Source organism: Pseudophryne corroboree, chromosome 4 (assembly GCF_028390025.1).
Source record: "Pseudophryne corroboree isolate aPseCor3 chromosome 4, aPseCor3.hap2, whole genome shotgun sequence".
In the NCBI taxonomy this organism is placed as follows: domain Eukaryota; kingdom Metazoa; phylum Chordata; class Amphibia; order Anura; family Myobatrachidae; genus Pseudophryne; species Pseudophryne corroboree.
Window position 1 is genome coordinate 296,146,322 of NC_086447.1, and position 18,131 is coordinate 296,164,452.

At 45.3% G+C, this 18,131-nt stretch overlaps 1 protein-coding gene across 1 annotated transcript in view; it reads left to right on the plus strand.

Annotated features, from left to right (window-relative positions):
- The window catches only part of SKIL (SKI like proto-oncogene), a 106,745-nt gene that overhangs the window by 35,970 nt on the left and 52,644 nt on the right, over positions 1 to 18,131 (plus strand). The window lies entirely within an intron of this gene.

The window sequence follows — 18,131 nt, forward strand, 5'->3', positions numbered from 1 at the left end:
ATAACTGCCCGAAGGCGTGACCACGACAACCAGTATAAAAGTCAATGATGTTTATTATGACAAACTCCGTAACACAGCAGCAGTAAAAGGAAACATAAAAGTCAACAGAGGATAAATACAATTCCTGGGTACTACAGGGTGGCAAGGGCCACAGGCACTGGTAGTGTGAGACAGTTCTTATAATCTTCTAGTTGGAAAGTCCTTACCAGGCCTGACTGTAGCAATGGAGAGAACCCAGGATCGTACCAGCTGATGTTCCAGGAAAGGCTGGGCTGCTGAAGGTAAAACGGCTGCTGTGGATACTGGCTGGAACCAGACTGTTGTTGGTACGGAGTGGATACTGGCTGGAACCAGTTAAATAATAAACGAACTTGAGAGCGATGAAATAATAATGAAGTTTGGAGTTTGAGAGCGGTGAAATAATAATACCGGTGGAGAGTGGTAAACTGCAGGAAAGGACACCGGCCCTTTAAGAGAAGCTGTACACTGCTGGAAGCTGGGCTGGAAGCAGGTGATTGTTTGAGAGCGGTGAAATAATAATACCGGTGGAGAGTGGTAAACTGCAGAAAGGACACCGGCCCTTTAAGAGAAGCTGTACACTGCTGGAAGCTGGGCTGGAAGCAGGTGATTGTTGTAGCTGGAAACAGGTGAGTCCAGAATGGATCGGAGAGTCAGGCTACACCGCAGATGGAATGCTGGTGCGGGTCTCTATAGCAGAAGTCTGGAGACAGGAGCTGGAACCTGGAAGACAACCACAGGAGAGAGACAAACTGGAACTAGGTTAGACAACCAAAGCACTGACGCCTTCCTTGCTCAGGCACAGCATACTTATACCTGCAGCAAGGAAGGGGTTGGCTAGGCAATTATGCAAATCAACAATACAGACAGCAGATTGGTGGAAATAATCAGATGACAAAATCCAAGATGGCTGCGCCCATGCAGACACTTGGAGGGAAGTTTGGTTTGTAATCCATGTGAGAATTGAAACAGTAATGGCGACGCCGGCCACAGGAGACAGGAGACGCCAGACTGACAAGCGCACATTTAACCACGCGGGCACAGCGGAGGCCGCGGCTGATGAAATCACCACTCTGACATTCTGCATGTGGAAACTCAGGAACAGCGGGATCCGGTCCTGGAACGCTGAGCCAGCCTTAGGAGGCATCTGAAGGGTAAGTAATGGCGTCCAGATACCCGGATCGTGACAGCGGTTGAACGCCGGATCCTGAAAGAAAAGGGCATTCCGGAGGAAGTCATTCCTACGCTTATTAAAGCCAGGAAAGAGGTTACAGCAAATCATTATCACCGCATATGGCGGAAATATGTTGCATGGTGTGAGGCCGAAAAGGCCCCAACTGAGGAATTTCAACTAGGTCGATTTCTGCATTTCCTGCAAGCAGGAGTGAATATGGGCCTAAAACTGGGTTCCATTAAGGTACAGATCTCGGCTCTATCGATTTTCTTTCAGAAAGAACTAGCTTCAGTACCTGAAGTTCAGACATTTGTAAAGGGAGTGCTGCATATTCAGCCCCCATATGTGCCTCCTGTGGCACCTTGGGATCTCAACGTGGTGTTGAGTTTCTTAAAATCACATTGGTTTGAACCACTAAAAACCGTGGATCTGAAATATCTCACGTGGAAGGTGGTCATGTTATTGGCCTTGGCTTCTGCCAGGCGAGTATCAGAATTGGCGGCTTTGTCTTATAAAAGCCCTTATCTGATTTTCCATATGGATAGGGCAGAATTGAGGACTCGTCCCCAGTTTCTCCCTAAGGTGGTGTCAGCGTTTCATTTGAACCAGCCTATTGTGGTGCCTGCGGCCACTAGGGACTTGGAGGACTCCAAGTTGTTAGACGTGGTCAGGGCCCTGAAAATATATGTTTCCAGGACGGTTGGAGTCAGAAAATCTGACTCGCTGTTTATCCTATATGCACCCAACAAGCTGGGTGCTCTTGCTTCTAAACAGACTATTGCTCGTTGGATTTGTAGTACAATTCAACTTGCACATTCTGTGGCAGGCCTGCCACAGCCAAAATCTGTCAATGCCCATTCCACAAGGAAGGTGGGCTCATCTTGGGCGGCTGCCCGAGGGGTCTCGGCTTTACAACTTTGCCGAGCTGCTACTTGGTCAGGGGCAAACACGTTTGTAAAATTCTATAAATTTGATACCCTGGCTGAGGAGGACCTGGAGTTCTCTCATTCGGTGTTGCAGAGTCATCCGCACACTCCCGCCCGTTTGGGAGCTTTGGTATAATCCCCATGGTCCTTACGGAGTTCCCAGCATCCACTAGGACGTCAGAGAAAATAAGAATTTACTCACCGGTAATTCTATTTCTCGTAGTCCGTAGTGGATGCTGGGCGCCCATCCCAAGTGCGGTTTATCTGCAATACTTGTACATAGTTATTGTTAACTAAATCGGGTTATTGTTGAGCCATCTGTTGAGAGGCTCAGTTGTTTCATACTGTTAACTGGGTTTCATATCACGAGTTGTACGGTGTGATTGGTGTGGCTGGTATGAGTCTTACCCGGGATTCAAAATCCTTCCTTATTGTGTACGCTCGTCCGGGCACAGTATCCTAACTGAGGCTTGGAGGAGGGTCATAGTGGGAGGAGCCAGTGCACACCAGGTAGTCTGAAATCTTTCTAGAGTGCCCAGCCTCCTTCGGAGCCCGCTATTCCCCATGGTCCTTACGGAGTTCCCAGCATCCACTACGGACTACGAGAAATAGAATTACCGGTGAGTAAATTCTTATTTTTTGTTAATTATAAAAATGTTAATAAACCTCCTCTGAGGGGATGAAAAGGGAGTTGACATAAAACTTGCATCACGCCCAAACGAACAATCAGATGAAAATTTGGATTGAACCTCCAGTGTGTAGAATTTAATAAACTAGTCCTGTCACTGTATTACTGTATCTGCTCAGGGTACTCCTCTGGTAACGCCAAGAACTATGGATTAATATTTACTTACATTAAGACATCTCAAATTTGCATCTCTAGATTAACCAAATTTTTAACCCTCATTTATATGTACAACCGTGAAAATCAGAAACGCCAGTGCGGAAAACAGGTAGAACAGCTAGTTTTCTAAAAAAAATTAAGAGTGAGCTATATACACATGCAAAACACAGACAGATATTTTAGAATATATAAGGAATCATGAGGAGTACAAAAAAATGGATACATCAAAACAAAACAAATTTCTTGAGAAAGAGCAAAGAAGATATTTACAGGTATAGCCAATCAATCAAAGTTTAAGTAACTTGATACAACCATCACAAAGTAATCCATAAATTCCATTTATCAAATTGCCATTGTATGTGGCATATTATACGGGCTCAATTTCAGCAATAGGCTTAACAATGTGGGTTTGTACAGTGTACCGTTTGGTTAAGCAATTATAGGAAGACTAGGCTGTGCTGCTAGTTACAATCTGTTAAGGAAATATATAATAAGCAATATAAACATTGTTTCACACTGTAGCAGCATGGACCAAGCAGTCGACTGATAAGTGGGTTTTTTGGTCTCAGGTAATAATGGTACACAAAAGATTAATGATAATTTGTAATCCTGCATTCATATCAATAACTGATAGTATTGTCACTTTCTCTGGTATATTTGTTATTACTCTCATGTGTTTTAAAGAATAGGGCACTTTATATAGTGTTTAGATAAGTGGTTGGTAAAATATCAGAGTTGTAGCCACATGGGTGTGTTGCCCAAGAATTGCTCCTGCCATTAATTTGCTTGCGCAGTGAATAAATGAGTCAGCGAATTCCATTGCTTGCCAGTGGGTTAAGTAGCAAATGCCGGTTTCTGCTAATGTGTGGTGTCCCCCTTGTCCTGTTGAAATCAGTGCAGGATAGGTGATAGATGCACTACACGTTGAGAGAGCCGGTGAAATCAGATATTGAAGAGAATACACGAATCACACATCAGTCTGTATTGCCATCAGATGCGGCTTCCCATTGTATGCAGTAATCACAGTGGCAATGGGTGAGCAATACTAAACAGGATACTGTGATGTATGGAAGGAAGGTTAGAAGGTATGGGCAGCAACCTGTTACTTAATAGTAATGCAGGGCTGTAGTGTCCAAAGCAAAGTTTCAGTAAGCCTTAATACATAGGGGTCTATTCATGCAGCAGTGAAAAGCCCTGTTTTGCGTTAAACAGGGCTTTTCTCTGCCTACTGCAATTCACAGAGCGGGTTACCGTGGAGAAGTCTCTGACTTCTCCAGCGGTACCCCCGCTCTCTGCCTGAATCGCATCACCATACCTTTGTATGGTGAGTGCGATTCATGAAGGTGCGGAAAGCTCTGCTTTCCGCTTCTCCATGGAGTTCAGGTTCGCCATCTGAGGACGGCGTAACCTGAACTGTAGTGCGGAGACATCAGGGAAGCTCAATGCTTCCCTGATCGCTGCTCGGCACCTCGCACTGGCTCCGCCCCCCGACCTCCCAGCAACTACTGCGGCCTGCCGGGAGGTCAACACCCTGCGCAAAGGGACCCGCCGCTGTACCCCACGCATCGCTGGGAAGGACCGCTGGAGAAGACCTCACCGCAGAAGCCCCAGACACCGCAGCGCATCGTCGGAAGGGTAAGTATACATGAATTGCTACTTATCACAGCTATACATCGCATCGAAGCAATGCGATGTATAGTGATAAGTAGCAATTCTGTTTTCGTTTTCTGTATGAATAGACCCCCTAGTGTGGGGCTAGGTTGCCTGTGTGTAACACTTGGGTGCCGCTGGTCAGGTAAAGTTGGCTCCGGATATATCCCTCTACGGATTCAGCGCCTGCCGTGGGTTGTCAGCAGTGCAGGGAAGGCCAGGAGGTTCGCTGTGTATGAAAAGTATAGCTCCTATTTGTGGCAACTGGCGGTGTCTGGCCTCACGTCTGCTGCCCGGTCAAGGAGGCTGCCGTGGACCCGGAAGTGGAGAGCCCGTGTATGTGATGGTTAGGGGGAATCCATGCTCATGCACAGCATGAAGTCTGACTCCGATACATACGTTTCCAGGGTTCTTTCTCAATTGGAAGTCGTTGGTGGTCTGTGTTGATATACCATAGACATTGGTATAGACATCCAGCTGAGGGACAGTCAGCAAATGTGAGAAATAATAACGTCTTCATTAGCAATTGCTAACTTATTACAAAAAAGTAAAGCACAGAATACTAACATACCCAGCAGGTTCGTAACACAGATGTTTCAGCATTATCATTTTATGGTGTTGATTGTTGCTTATTATTAGTATACTGGACTATTATTATATGTTTATACTAATGGTAGTCAATTAGACAGTTTTGAAAATAATTCCCAGGTGACAAATCTGCTTGCATAGAATATTGATGAAAAGCACCATGCTGTGGTGAAAGCCTGTTATTTTCTCTGTAAGCTTTCTAGAAATCATTTTGTTACAGTACATTTGGTCAGGATTCTTCCCTTTCCTTACATTTCATTTTAGTACAGATTGTAAGCGCCTAGATGTGTTTGGTTTTAACTATATACTACTGTATGTTGTAACTTATTATTTTTATTTTTTGTATCTGTAGCCTTTTGTTTACATGTGTTTTTTTCCCCTCTAAAAGGCCATATGTTTGTGCTGTTTAAGAAAAAGTGTCTTATTGTTTTGGTGCTCTATTAACTCTGCTGCCTCTTTCAAACCAAAAGGTTCACCTGTCCTTTTAAACAAATCACACAGTATATCAAATTGTTTGAAAACGAATGGCACTAAGTTCATTAAAATGGGGAAAAAAAAGTTTATTTAACACAGAATATTCAATAAATGTTGCACATACATGGAAAAGTCTATATGCTTAAAATATAATATAATGGTCGATTATCGGATCTGCGAGCAGTGCTGCATGTTTGTACACCGAGGCTACCTGCGGAAGTCTCAAACCATTTCTAGATGGCTGTGGCATTTGCATATAGTCGCACATTCGATGGGACAAGAACACTGGTAATTTGGAACAGGTCCACCATGTATGGGGCACGGCAACTTGAGGCAGGACCAGATGCCACTGGAGTTTGTACGAGTTCACTTTGATTTGTGTACATATCATACATATCATGATCTCTTTAATTCATATCCCACCTTATAGCCAAGGCATCCCAAAAGTTGGAGGAACATTTTAAAAACTAGGGGAGAGATATACAGTATCAGGCCTTCTAAAGAGGACATATGGTGATGTTGCCTGTAGCAACCAATTACCTTCTCGCTATTGTTTATCAAGTACATCTTTGAAAATGATAGCTAGAAGCTAATTGGTTACTGTGGACAAATTTTCCAAGTGTCCTCTTCAGAAGGTTTGATACTTCTCCCCCTAGGTGATCCCTGACGTCTGAGTATTCAGCTGTTAGCTCACAGAATTATTTTTTTTTATTCGTGGAATTTAGCCTAGAATGTATTATTTGATCACAAGAACCCTTCCTTTACATTTATGACAGCAATGGTATTTTATAGGGTGCTCTCCTGTTCTTTCCATCTCCTGCTTATCCCGCTGATGGCATGAAGTACGTAATCTTTCCTGCATCTTGTTAGTCACACACACAATCTATCCTATCACAAGTCTCATAGCCTCTTTGTTTGTTTCTGCGGACCAAGCAAGTGTCATTGGAGTCATAAAACAATAACTTCTTGACTGTAATTTCTGAATCTTGTATGACTTTGAATAAATTGCTTCCAGCTAACCCAAATTGAACTCTAAAGTATCCATAGCAAAATCTTGGGCTCATAAAGCGGTCGTTTCAGTAGATCGGTTTAGTAGTAAAAACTATATTTTAAATATCCGTACCTATTATGCGCAGTGTGGCAGAAATGTTTAGATAGATATTTTGCGGTCAGTTAGATCTAAATGTTTGTTGCCGAAAAGAGATGAGAGAGAGAGTAATTTTATTACTTGGTAATCCCCTTCAGTTATTTATCGCAAAAGTATGATATTACAGAATGGAAGTTGCTCATAATCAATTTATTGGCTCATCACAGGTTCATGTAAGGGAGGGGGCTCATCTAGACAAGAACAAATAAGACACAAAGGGCCAAATGTATTAAGCCTTAACGAGAGAAAAAGTGCAGACGGATAAAAAATGATAAATGACCAGCCAATCACCTTCCTAACTGACATGTAACAGGCGGTGTTTGATAAAGGACAGTTAGGAGCTGATTGGCTGGTCATTAATCACTCATTGGGGCAGATGTATTAACCTGGAGAAGGTATAAAGAAGTGATAAAGCAGTGATAAGCCAAGGTGATAACGTACCAGCCAATCATATATTTGAAAAAATGACAGGAGCTGTACGTCTGGTGCGTTACCACCTTGTACTTATCACTGTTTTATCACTGCTTTATCCCTTCTCCAGGATTCATACATCTGCCCCACTATCCCTCTCCACTTTATTGCTTGTTAAGGCTTGATACATTTGGGCCTTAATTCCCCAGCATACTGCAATGGACCAGCAAGAGAGACATACATTCTACATAATAACATGCAGAGTACTCCGTTAAAAACATTTGCAAACATATGATAAGCTACCAGTGGCGACGCAAGGGGGGTGCGGCCCGCACCTGGGTGCCACCTGCCGAGGGGTGACACCAAACTACCGGGTCCTGCTCAGTGACAGGAGCCGGGTACTGCACTGTAACATTATGTGCAGCACTCTGCTCCTGTCACTGTGTAGGAGCCGGCACTGCAGTCACAGCACTCCCCTGGGGCAGCTCGCATCTCCTGAACCCCCGGAGTGACGAAAATGGGGGTTGGGTGTGAAGCTCCGTCCCCTCTGAAGTACAGCCCCCTTCTCATGGTGCTGCATCGGGTGTCACTGCAGTAAGTGACGCCTCTGTAAACTACCAGCCATGTCAAGGCACCTCCCTGCCTACAGTACATAATATAAGCCCCACTTTGGGTCATTCATGTGTGTGTAAATTGAGAGCCAATCACGTGATGTCAGTCACCAGTCATGTGGAGTCTCGTTTGCTGACCCATTGCAGAGTGCTAAGGGAATTTGTATCTTGCCTTTTCTTCTTTATTTCCTCTTCTTACATTTTCTGTTTGAAGTATTTTATGATCAGAATTCAGTATGTAATCTCTATAGTTCATGTTTCAGTAAAGTTATCACTTGTATATGGACATTATGGTTAAGAAAAGCTTCCTCATGCTTTCCTGCACATATGCCATTGCTGCAGCTATACTGTCCATAGAGAAACTGTACATGTGAAATTTATCATTGCAACCTATCTAACAAAGAGCCTACTGCTGAGTTGGACACAAAGCGGATGTAGATGCAGATGGCGGCAGTAACCAGATTTACTACCTTATGTTAATGCAAGTATTTGACGGCAAAATGTAAATAGTTGCACCGCCCACAGTTTTTCCATTCACAGCTGCAACTGCCATCATTTAGTATGGGCACTTCTGCCTACTCCATGCAGAGTGCAAAAGAAACAGGCGTTCCATCTCCGTACGCACGCCTCATGATAGTATGGAAGCCTGGCCACACACCAACGACACTCCGCCCTCTCTTGTGAGCGATTGGATGGTAGTCACCCAGCTGACACCCAAACAAGCCCATTTCACGGTCAAGGAGAACTGTCCATGCATGGAAGCTCTGTCAAGGTGCTTATGCATTGTGCAGTGCATACACCGTTTCCAAAACATTGCTAGAAACATCGGCTTTTGAATTGGTCCCATAGTGCATGCTCTCTACTTCTCCCTCTATATGTTTTAAATGGGTTTTTAATTGCCTCTCCTCGGTGGCACCAGAATACCTTCTAGTACCTGCCAAAGCAGCTGGAAAATAGTTTACTAAAACTTCTAAAAATGAAAAGTGGTGATGTTGCACATAGCAACCAATCAGATTCTGTCTATCATTTCTATATTGCATCCTAGAAAATGGTAGAGAGAATCCGATTGGTTACTATGGGCAATAATCACCACTTTTCACTTTTAGAAGGTTTAGTAAATTTAGCCCAGTATGTCTACTAGGGTGGTTGCAAGACGTAGGGGGAAATATATATATTTTTTCGACGTGAACCCCTAAAAATTTGCCAATTGGTGTAAAAATGAGATTGTCAAAGTTTCAGCTTGATCGGATAACGTTAAGACCTGCCTCATCAGCCCTAAAGTATTAAATAACAGCTATTTCTCTGACGTCCTAGTGGATGCTGGGAACTCCGTAAGGACCATGGGGAATAGCGGACTCCGAAGGAGGCTGGGCACTCTAGAAAGATCTTAGACTACCTGGTGTGCACTGGCTCCTCCCACTATGACCCTCCTTCAAGCCTCAGTTAGATTTCGTGCCCGGCCGAGGTTGGATGCACACTAGGGGCTCTCCTGAGCTCTTAGAAAGTAATAGTCTTAGATTTTTTTTTATTTTCAGTGAGACCTGCTGGCAACAGGCTCACTGCAGCGAGGGACTAAGGGGAGAAGAAGCGAACTCGCCTGCTTGCAGCCGGATTGGGCTTCTTAGGCTACTGGACACCATTAGCTCCAGAGGGATCGACCGCAGGCCCAGCCTTGATGTTCGGTCCCGGAGCCGCGCCGCCGTCCCCCTTACAGAGCCAGAAGCAAGAAGATGGTCCGGAAAATCGGCGGCATGAAGACTCTGTCTTCACCAAGGTAGCGCACAGCACTGCAGCTGTGCGCCATTGCTCCTCTCACACACTTCACACTCCGGTCACTGAGGGTGCAGGGCGCTGGGGGGGGGCGCCCTGAGTCAGCAATAAAAACACCTTGGCTGGCTAAAATACCTCAATATATAGCCCCAGGGGGGCTATATATGAGGTAAATACCCCTGCCAGAATTCCATAAAAAGCGGGAGAATAGGCCGCGAAAAAGGGGTGGAGCCTATCTCCTCAGCACACTGGCGCCATTTTTCCCTCACAGCTCGGCTGGAAGGAAGCTCCCTGGCTCTTCCCTGCAATCTACAGTACCAGTAAGAGGGAAAAGAGAGGGGGGGGGGGGGGGGGGGGGGGCATTAAATTTGGCAGTATACATATATATTTTATTGAAAAGCAGCTATTAGGGACATAACTCAGTTAGTCCCTATATATATATATATATATATATATAGCGCTCTGGTGTGTGCTGGCATACTCTTACTCTGTCCCCCCAAAGGGCTTTTTGTGGGTCCTGTCCTCTTTGAGCATTCCCTGTGTGTGTGGAGTGTGTCGGTACGGCTGTGTCGACATGTTTGAGGAGGATAATGATGTGGAGGGGGAGCAGATGCCTTTAGCAGGGATGTCACACCCTGGGGGGCAGACACCTGAGTGGATGAGTTTATGGCAGGAAATGAGTGCACGTATAGACTCCTTACATACAAAATTTGACGACATGCCGACTGTGGGACAGCCGAGTCTTCAGCTCGTGCCTGTCCAGGTGTCTCAAAAGTCATCAGGGGCTCTGAAACGCCCGCTATCTCAGATGGCACAAGTAGATGTCGACACGGATACTGACACCAGTGTCGACGACGATGAGTCAAATTTAATGCCCGTTAAGGCCATTCACTGCATGATTGAGGCAATGAAAGAGGTGTTAAATATTTCTGATTTACATCCAGGTACCACAAAAAAGGGTATTATGTTTGGGGAGAAAAAACTACCTGTAGTTTTTCCCCCGTCAGATGAATTAAATGAAGTGTGTGAAGAAGCGTAGGCTTCCCCTGATAAGAAATTGGTAATTCCTAAGAAGATACTAATGGCGTTCCCTTTCCCGCCAGAGGATAGGTTACGTTGGGAAACACCCCCTAGGGTGGATAAAGCGCTCACACGTTTGTCTAAAAAGGTGGCACTACCGTCCCAGGATACGGCCGCCCTTAAGGAACCTGCTGATAGAAAGCAGGAGGCGATCCTGAAGTCTGTATATACACACTCAGGCATTATACTTAGACCAGCTATTGCGTCAGCATGGATGTGCAGTGCTGCCGCTGCATGGTCAGATAAACTGTCAGAAAATATTGACACATTAGACAGAGACACGATTCTGCTAACAATTGACCATATCAAAGACTCAGTCTTATACATGAGAGATGCACAGAGGGAAATCTGCCGGCTGGCATCTAAAGTAAGTGCATTATCCATCTCTGCTAGGAGATGCTTATGGACTCGCCAGTGGACTGGAGATGCAGGTTCCAAAAGGCACATGGAAGTTTTGCCTTATAAAGGGGAGGAATTATTTGGGGATGGTCTCTCCGACCTAGTTTCCACAGCAACGTCTGGGAAGTCAGCATTTTTACCCCATGTCCCCTCACAGCCTAAGAAGGCGCCATTTTATCAGGTTCAGTCCTTTCGAACCCAGAAAAACAAGCGGGGAAAAGGAGGGTCTTTTCTGTCTAGAGGCAGAGGTAGGGGAAAAAGGCTGCAGCAAACAGCAGGTTCCCAGGAACAAAAGTCCTCCCCCGCTTCCTCTTCCAAGTCCGCCGCATGACGGTGGGGCTCCACAGGCGGAGCCAGGTACGGTGGGGGCCCGCCTCATGAATTTCAGCGATCAGTGGGCTCGCTCACAGGTGGATCCCTGGATCCTTCAAATAGTATCTCAGGGATACAAGCTGGAATTCGAGGCGGCTCTACCCCACCGGTTCCTAAAATCTGCCTTGCCGATTGCTCCCTCAGACAGGAAGGCGGTGCCAGCAGCGATTCACAAGCTGTATTCCAAGCAGGTGATAATCAGGGTACCCCTACTTCAACAAGGCCGGGGTTACTATTCCACACTATTTGTGGTGCCGAAACCGGACGGTTTGGTGAGACCCATTTTAAATTTGAAATCCTTGAACACATACATAAAAAAATTCAAGTTCAAGATGGAATCGCTCAGGGCGGTTATTGCAAGCCTGGACGAGGGGGATTACATGGTATCCCTGGACATCAAGGATGCTTACCTGCATGTCCCCATTTACCATCCTCACCAGGAGTACCTCAGATTTGTGGTACAGGATTGCCATTACCAATTCCAGACGCTGCCGTTTGGACTCTCCACGGCACCGAGGGTATTTACCTAGGTTATGGCGGAAATGATGATACTCCTTCGAAAAAAGGGAGTTTTAATTATCCCATACTTGGACGATCTCCTAATAAAGGCACGATCCAAGGAACAGTTGTTAGTGGGAGTAGCACTATCTCAGGAAGTGCTGCGCCAGCACGGCTGGATTCTGAATATCCCAAAGTCACAGCTGGTCCCCACGACACGTCTAATGTTCCTGGGAATGATTCTGGACACAGTCCAGAAAAGAGTGTTTCTCCCGGAGGAGAAAGCCAGAGAGTTGTCTTCTCTAGTCAGAGACTTTCTAAAACCAAAACAGGTATCGGTGCATCACTGCACGCGGGTCCTGGGAAAGATGGTAGCTTCTTACGAAGCAATTCCATTCGGCAGGTTCCATGCCAGAATTTTTCAGTGGGACCTGTTGGACAAGTGGTCCGGATCGCATCTTCAGATGCATCGCTTGATAACCCTGTCCCCAAGAACCAGGGTGTCTCTTCTGTGGTGGCTGCAGAGTGCTCATCTTCTGGAGGGCCGCAGATTCGGCATACAGGACTGGGTCCTGGTGACCACGGATGCCAGCCTACGAGGCTGGGGGGCAGTCACAAAGGGAAGAAACTTCCAAGGACTATGGTCAAGTCAGGAGACTGCCCTTCACATAAATATTCTGGAACTAAGGGCCATTTACAATGCCCTAAGTCAAGCAAAATCCCTGCTCCTACACCAGCCGGTGCTGATCCAGTCAGACAACATCACGGCAGTCGCCCATGTGAATCGACAGGGCGGCACAAGAAGCAGGATGGCAATGGCAGAAGCCACAAGAATTCTCCGATGGGCGGAGAATCATGTACTAGCACTGTCAGCAGTGTTCATCCCGGGAGTGGACAACTGGGAAGCAGACTTTCTCAGCAGGCACGACCTCCACCCGGGAGAGTGGGGACTTCATCCAGAAGTCTTCCAAATGATTGTAAATCAATGGGGTCGTCCACAGGTGGACATGATAGCGTCCCGCCTAAACAAAAAACTAGAGAGGTATTGCGCCAGGTCAAGAGACCCTCAGGCGATAGCTGTGGACGCTCTAGTGACACCGTGGGTGTACCGGTCAGTTTATGTGTTCCCTCCTCTACCTCTCATACCAAAGGTATTGAGAATAATAAGAAAGCGAGGAGTAAACACAATTCTCGTGGTTCCGGATTGGCCAAGAAGAGCGTGGTACCCGGAACTTCAAGAGATGATCTCAGAGGACCCGTGGTCTCTGCCGCTCAGACAAGACCTGCTACAGCAGGGGCCCTGTCTGTTCCAAGACTTACCGCGGCTGCGTTTGACGGCATGGCGGTTGAAAGCCGGATCCTGAAGGAAAAGGGCATTCCGGAGGAAGTCATTCCTACGCTTATTAAAGCCAGGAAAGAGGTCACAGCAACTCATTATCACCGCATATGGCGGAAGTATGTTGCATGGTGTGAGGCCAAAAAGGCCCCAACGGAGGAATTTCAACTAGGTCGATTTCTGCATTTCCTGCAAGCAGGAGTAAATATGGGCCTAAAACTGGGCTCCATTAAGGTACAGATCTCGGCTCTGTCGATTTTCTTTCAAAAAGAACTAGCTTCAGTACCTGAAGTTCAGACATTTGTTAAAGGAGTGCTGCATATTCAGCCCCCGTTTGTGCCCCCTGTGGCACCTTGGGATCTCAACGTGGTGTTGAGTTTCTTAAAATCACATTGGTTTGAACCACTAAAAACCGTGGATCTGAAATATCTCACGTGGAAGGTGGTTATGTTATTGGCCTTGGCTTCTGCCAGGCGAGTATCAGAATTGGCGGCTTTGTCCTGTAAAAGCCCTTATCTGATTTTCCATATGGATAGGGCAGAATTGAGGACTCGTCCCCAGTTTCTCCCAAAGGTGGTGTCAGCGTTTCACCTGAACCAGCCTATTGTGGTGCCTGCGGCTACTAGGGACTTGGTGGACTCCAAGTTGCTAGACGTTGTCAGGGCACTGAAAATATATGTTTCCAGAACGGCTACAGTCAGAAAATCTGACTCGCTGTTTATCCTATATGCACCCAACAAGCTGGGTGCTCCTGCTTCTAAGCAGACTATTGCTCGTTGGATTTGTAATACAATTCAGCTTGCACATTCTGTGGCAGGCCTGCCACAGCCAAAATCTGTCAATGCCCATTCCACAAGGAAGGTGGGCTCATCTTGGGCGGCTGCCCGAGGGGTCTCGGCTTTACAACTTTGCCGAGCTGCTACTTGGTCAGGGGCAAACACATTTGCAAAATTCTATAAATTTGATACCCTGGCTGAGGAGGACCTGGAGTTCTCTCATTCGGTGTTGCAGAGTCATCCGCACTCTCCCGCCCGTTTGGGAGCTTTGGTATAATCCCCATGGTCCTTACGGAGTTCTCAGCATCCACTAGGACGTCAGAGAAAATAAGAATTTACTCACCAGTAATTCTATTTCTCGTAGTCCGTAGTGGATGCTGGGCGCCCATCCCAAGTGCGGTTTATCTGCAATACTTGTACATAGTTACTGTTAACTAAATCGGGTTATTGTTGAGCCATCTGTTGAGAGGCTCTGTTGTTTCATACTGTTAACTGGGTTTCATATCACGAGTTGTACGGTGTGATTGGTGTGGCTGGTATGAGTCTTACCCGGGATTCAAAATCCTTCCTTATTGTGTACGCTCGTCCGGGCACAGTATCCTAACTAAGGCTTGGAGGAGGGTCATAGTGGGAGGAGCCAGTGCACACCAGGTAGTCTAAGATCTTTCTAGAGTGCCCAGCCTCCTTCGGAGCCCGCTATTCCCCATGGTCCTTACGGAGTTCCCAGCATCCACTACGGACTACGAGAAATAGAATTACCGGTGGGTAAATTCTTATTTTTTCTAAACAAAATTGCGGGTTTCCCCGCTATAAAATTAGAACGGTTTATCCTAGAAACGTTTTTTGTAGAGAATGTTCCGGGATTTAAGTGTCACTCCCACAACTTGTTTGACAAATGTACTGATTGGAAGATATATGGGTTTTTCGTGGTCCGGACCCAGAAAATCGACTTTTTAAAAAGAATGTTGAATTCACTATAAACTTGATCAAATTACTTTTTAACAATGCTTTTGTTCTTTGTATTCAAACCCATCAAAGTAATGTTTCAATATGTTTTTTTTAAATGTATATATTTTTAAATATTATATTTCTTGTTTACAGTTGTTTAAAACCTTCATTATGAAAAAATTGATGGAGACAATTCAAATGTGGCATTGTCTAAACTTATAAATCATTTGTGGTAATTGAACCCAGAACAAGTTGCGTTAGCTTTTTTTGATGAAACTTTAGACCAGTGGTCTCCAACCTTAATTGGGGTTTGAGCTACTTTCGGAAAATAAAACCTCTGGAAGAGCTACCCCTTCCCCTCCAATGCACGTGCATGCCTGTGAAAGTGGATGTGGTCTCACAAAAGTGGTGTGCCCTCGCAAAAGTAATGTCTCCTGCATAGTGCCAGATACACAAATAATGCCCCCCAGCAGTGCCAGATACACAAACAATGCCCTACCAGCAGTGCCAGATACACACATAATGCCCTCCTAGCAGTGCCAGGTACACGTTATGCTCCATCAGTATACATCTGCATTCTTCTGATTATTGCAGCCTTTGCCACACCTATTTAGACTCTAAATAGGTGTGGTGATGGCTGCAAAAATCAGCACAAGGCAGGTGTATACTGATGGAGCATATTGGAGCATAATGAGGTTGTGGCACGGCCACATTATGCTCCATCATAATACACTGCATTGTGCTGACTGCAGCTGTCACCACACACAGGAGCATTGAATAATAATGCTGGCACTAACCCTGGCTAAACGCCGCTATCACGCCCTGGGGTGCAGACTCCGTCACACTGCATGCGGCTGCTCTGGGGCACAGATGGAGGAGGAATTGGTGGCACCGTCAGCTCTCCCGCGTACAGCCCCTCCTGGTCACGCACAGCTGCGTACAGCCCCTCCTGGTCGCGCACAGCCGCGTAAGCTCCTACTGGCCGCGCACAGCTGTGCATGGATGCCGCACACTCCCCGAGTCCCCGCAATGTCTATATGCCGGGTGAGATGGGCGGCTAGATTCTGCAGCGAGCTACTCTGATTAGAGCAGTGAGCTACCCGTCGCTCGCAAGCGACGGGTTGGCGACCGCTGCTTTAGACAATCGAATCAAAATAAACATGGCTGCAAAACTATTGTCTTTTCAGCAAAACGGTGATGATGGTAATGAGCTAAGCAAGCTCGTTGAGCTTGAGGAAGAAGACATACAAGACGATAGGATAGTTAAAGCCAAAATCGCTTTGAAAGAAGCTCATTCGTTTTTTGGACAAAGAAGTCTATTTACTTTATTACACCACTAACATTCAGCTTCTTCAAAAGGTTCAACATTTCAACTAATTTTGTACATTCCGATCCGAATGTTTGGAATGAAGACCTGGATTTTTTTGAAGGGACAGGGAATTGTCAAACATTTCAGGGTTGTAGACGACACAGCCGAAATCCAAGACTACAATACGAGCATAACACAAGATGAAGAGCAGAAGCAGTATGTTTTGCAAGTAGTTGCTGAATGTTGAAAATTATTCCCAGATACAATGAAATCTACCCTCTCAAAACCTGTAACACCTACTTGATTCTGGTGGCTCAATCTGACAAATCTACCTACCAATTTGACCTACCTATTTCATTGTGAAAATTTAGACATAAAACCTGTTCTGATGTTACTACTTTGCTAATTCTGAAGATTGTTTTTGTAATAATTAAGTTCAATGTTTTACATTTGTTATGGTTTGATTATAATAAAGAATTGCTTTGTATGTCAATATTTTCTTCCCCCATCTACCACTCCCTCCTTCTTATTACCTACCTGGTTGAAAATCTATTTATTAAAAAGCATCTTACTTGGGGATCAGTACTAAATGCCGGTGGTCGGAATCCCGGCGGTCGAAATACCGACACCGGAATCCCGACCACACAATCCCGACAGGGGTGGCGAGCGGAACGCAGCCCCTTGCGGGCTCGCTTCGCTCGCCACGCTGCGGGCACGGTGCCTCGCTACGCTCGGCACACTATTATATTCTCCCTCTATGGGTGTCGTGGACACCCACGGAGGGAGAATATGTCGGGATTGCGGCGGTCGGGATTCCGGCGTCGGTATTTCGACCGCCGGGATTCCGTCCGGCGGCATCTTGACCGGATCCCCTTACTTGAACTATTTGATGCTAAATAACTCAAAAGTAGTAGAAAAACATTTTTAGAGAAAATGATCAACTTACGCAAATTTTCAAATTTTCTTGAAAAAGTAGAATTGCCAGGTCCGGTCCACGAAGAAACCCATATATCTTCCGATCTGTACGTTTGTCAAACAAGTTGTGGGTGTGAAAATTGAAGCCAGGAACATTCTCTACAAAAAAAAAAAAACGTTCCTAGGATAAACCGTTCTAATTTTATAGCTGAAAACCCCCGATTTTTTTTTTTTTAGGTAAAATAGCTGTTTTTTTTTTTTTTTTTTTTTATACTTTAGAGCTTAGGCAGGTCTTAACGTTATCCAATCGAGCTGAAACTTTGACAATCTAATTTTTACACCAATTGGCAACTTTTTAGGGGTTCCCGTCAAAGAAATTTGGACATCTATTTCTTGCGACCACCCTAATGTCTGCTAAATAAAAGTCTTCCAACTGGGTTTTCTTGAGTCATCCTTGTATATTCTGTACTAAAAGCCCTAATGCTAGATATATGATCTGTAAGCCTCGATTTACAGCCCTCAATATTTGGTCAACATAGCCCAACCCACAACATTTCGGCAAATATATTACTCTTTTACTATCACAGGTAGCCTAAAATTTGAATGCTATTGGTTTACACTCTAATGCTAAAAAAACAAGTGCACCTTTGATTTATATTATTGTAATTTCTTCAAGGACATGGTCTTTGCTGTGTGTAAAATAAATAAGTTGGCGCTTCTATCATGTTACATACTTTCCCCTTTTGTTCTTCCTTTCCTCAAATGTAAATTACAGAATAAGAAAATGTCAGTGGAATATACTGTAATTTCCCTTTTTTCGCTGTCATTATGCTGAAGCTGCGTGTTACCATAAGCAATATTGTACATTGAAGCTGCATGTTACCA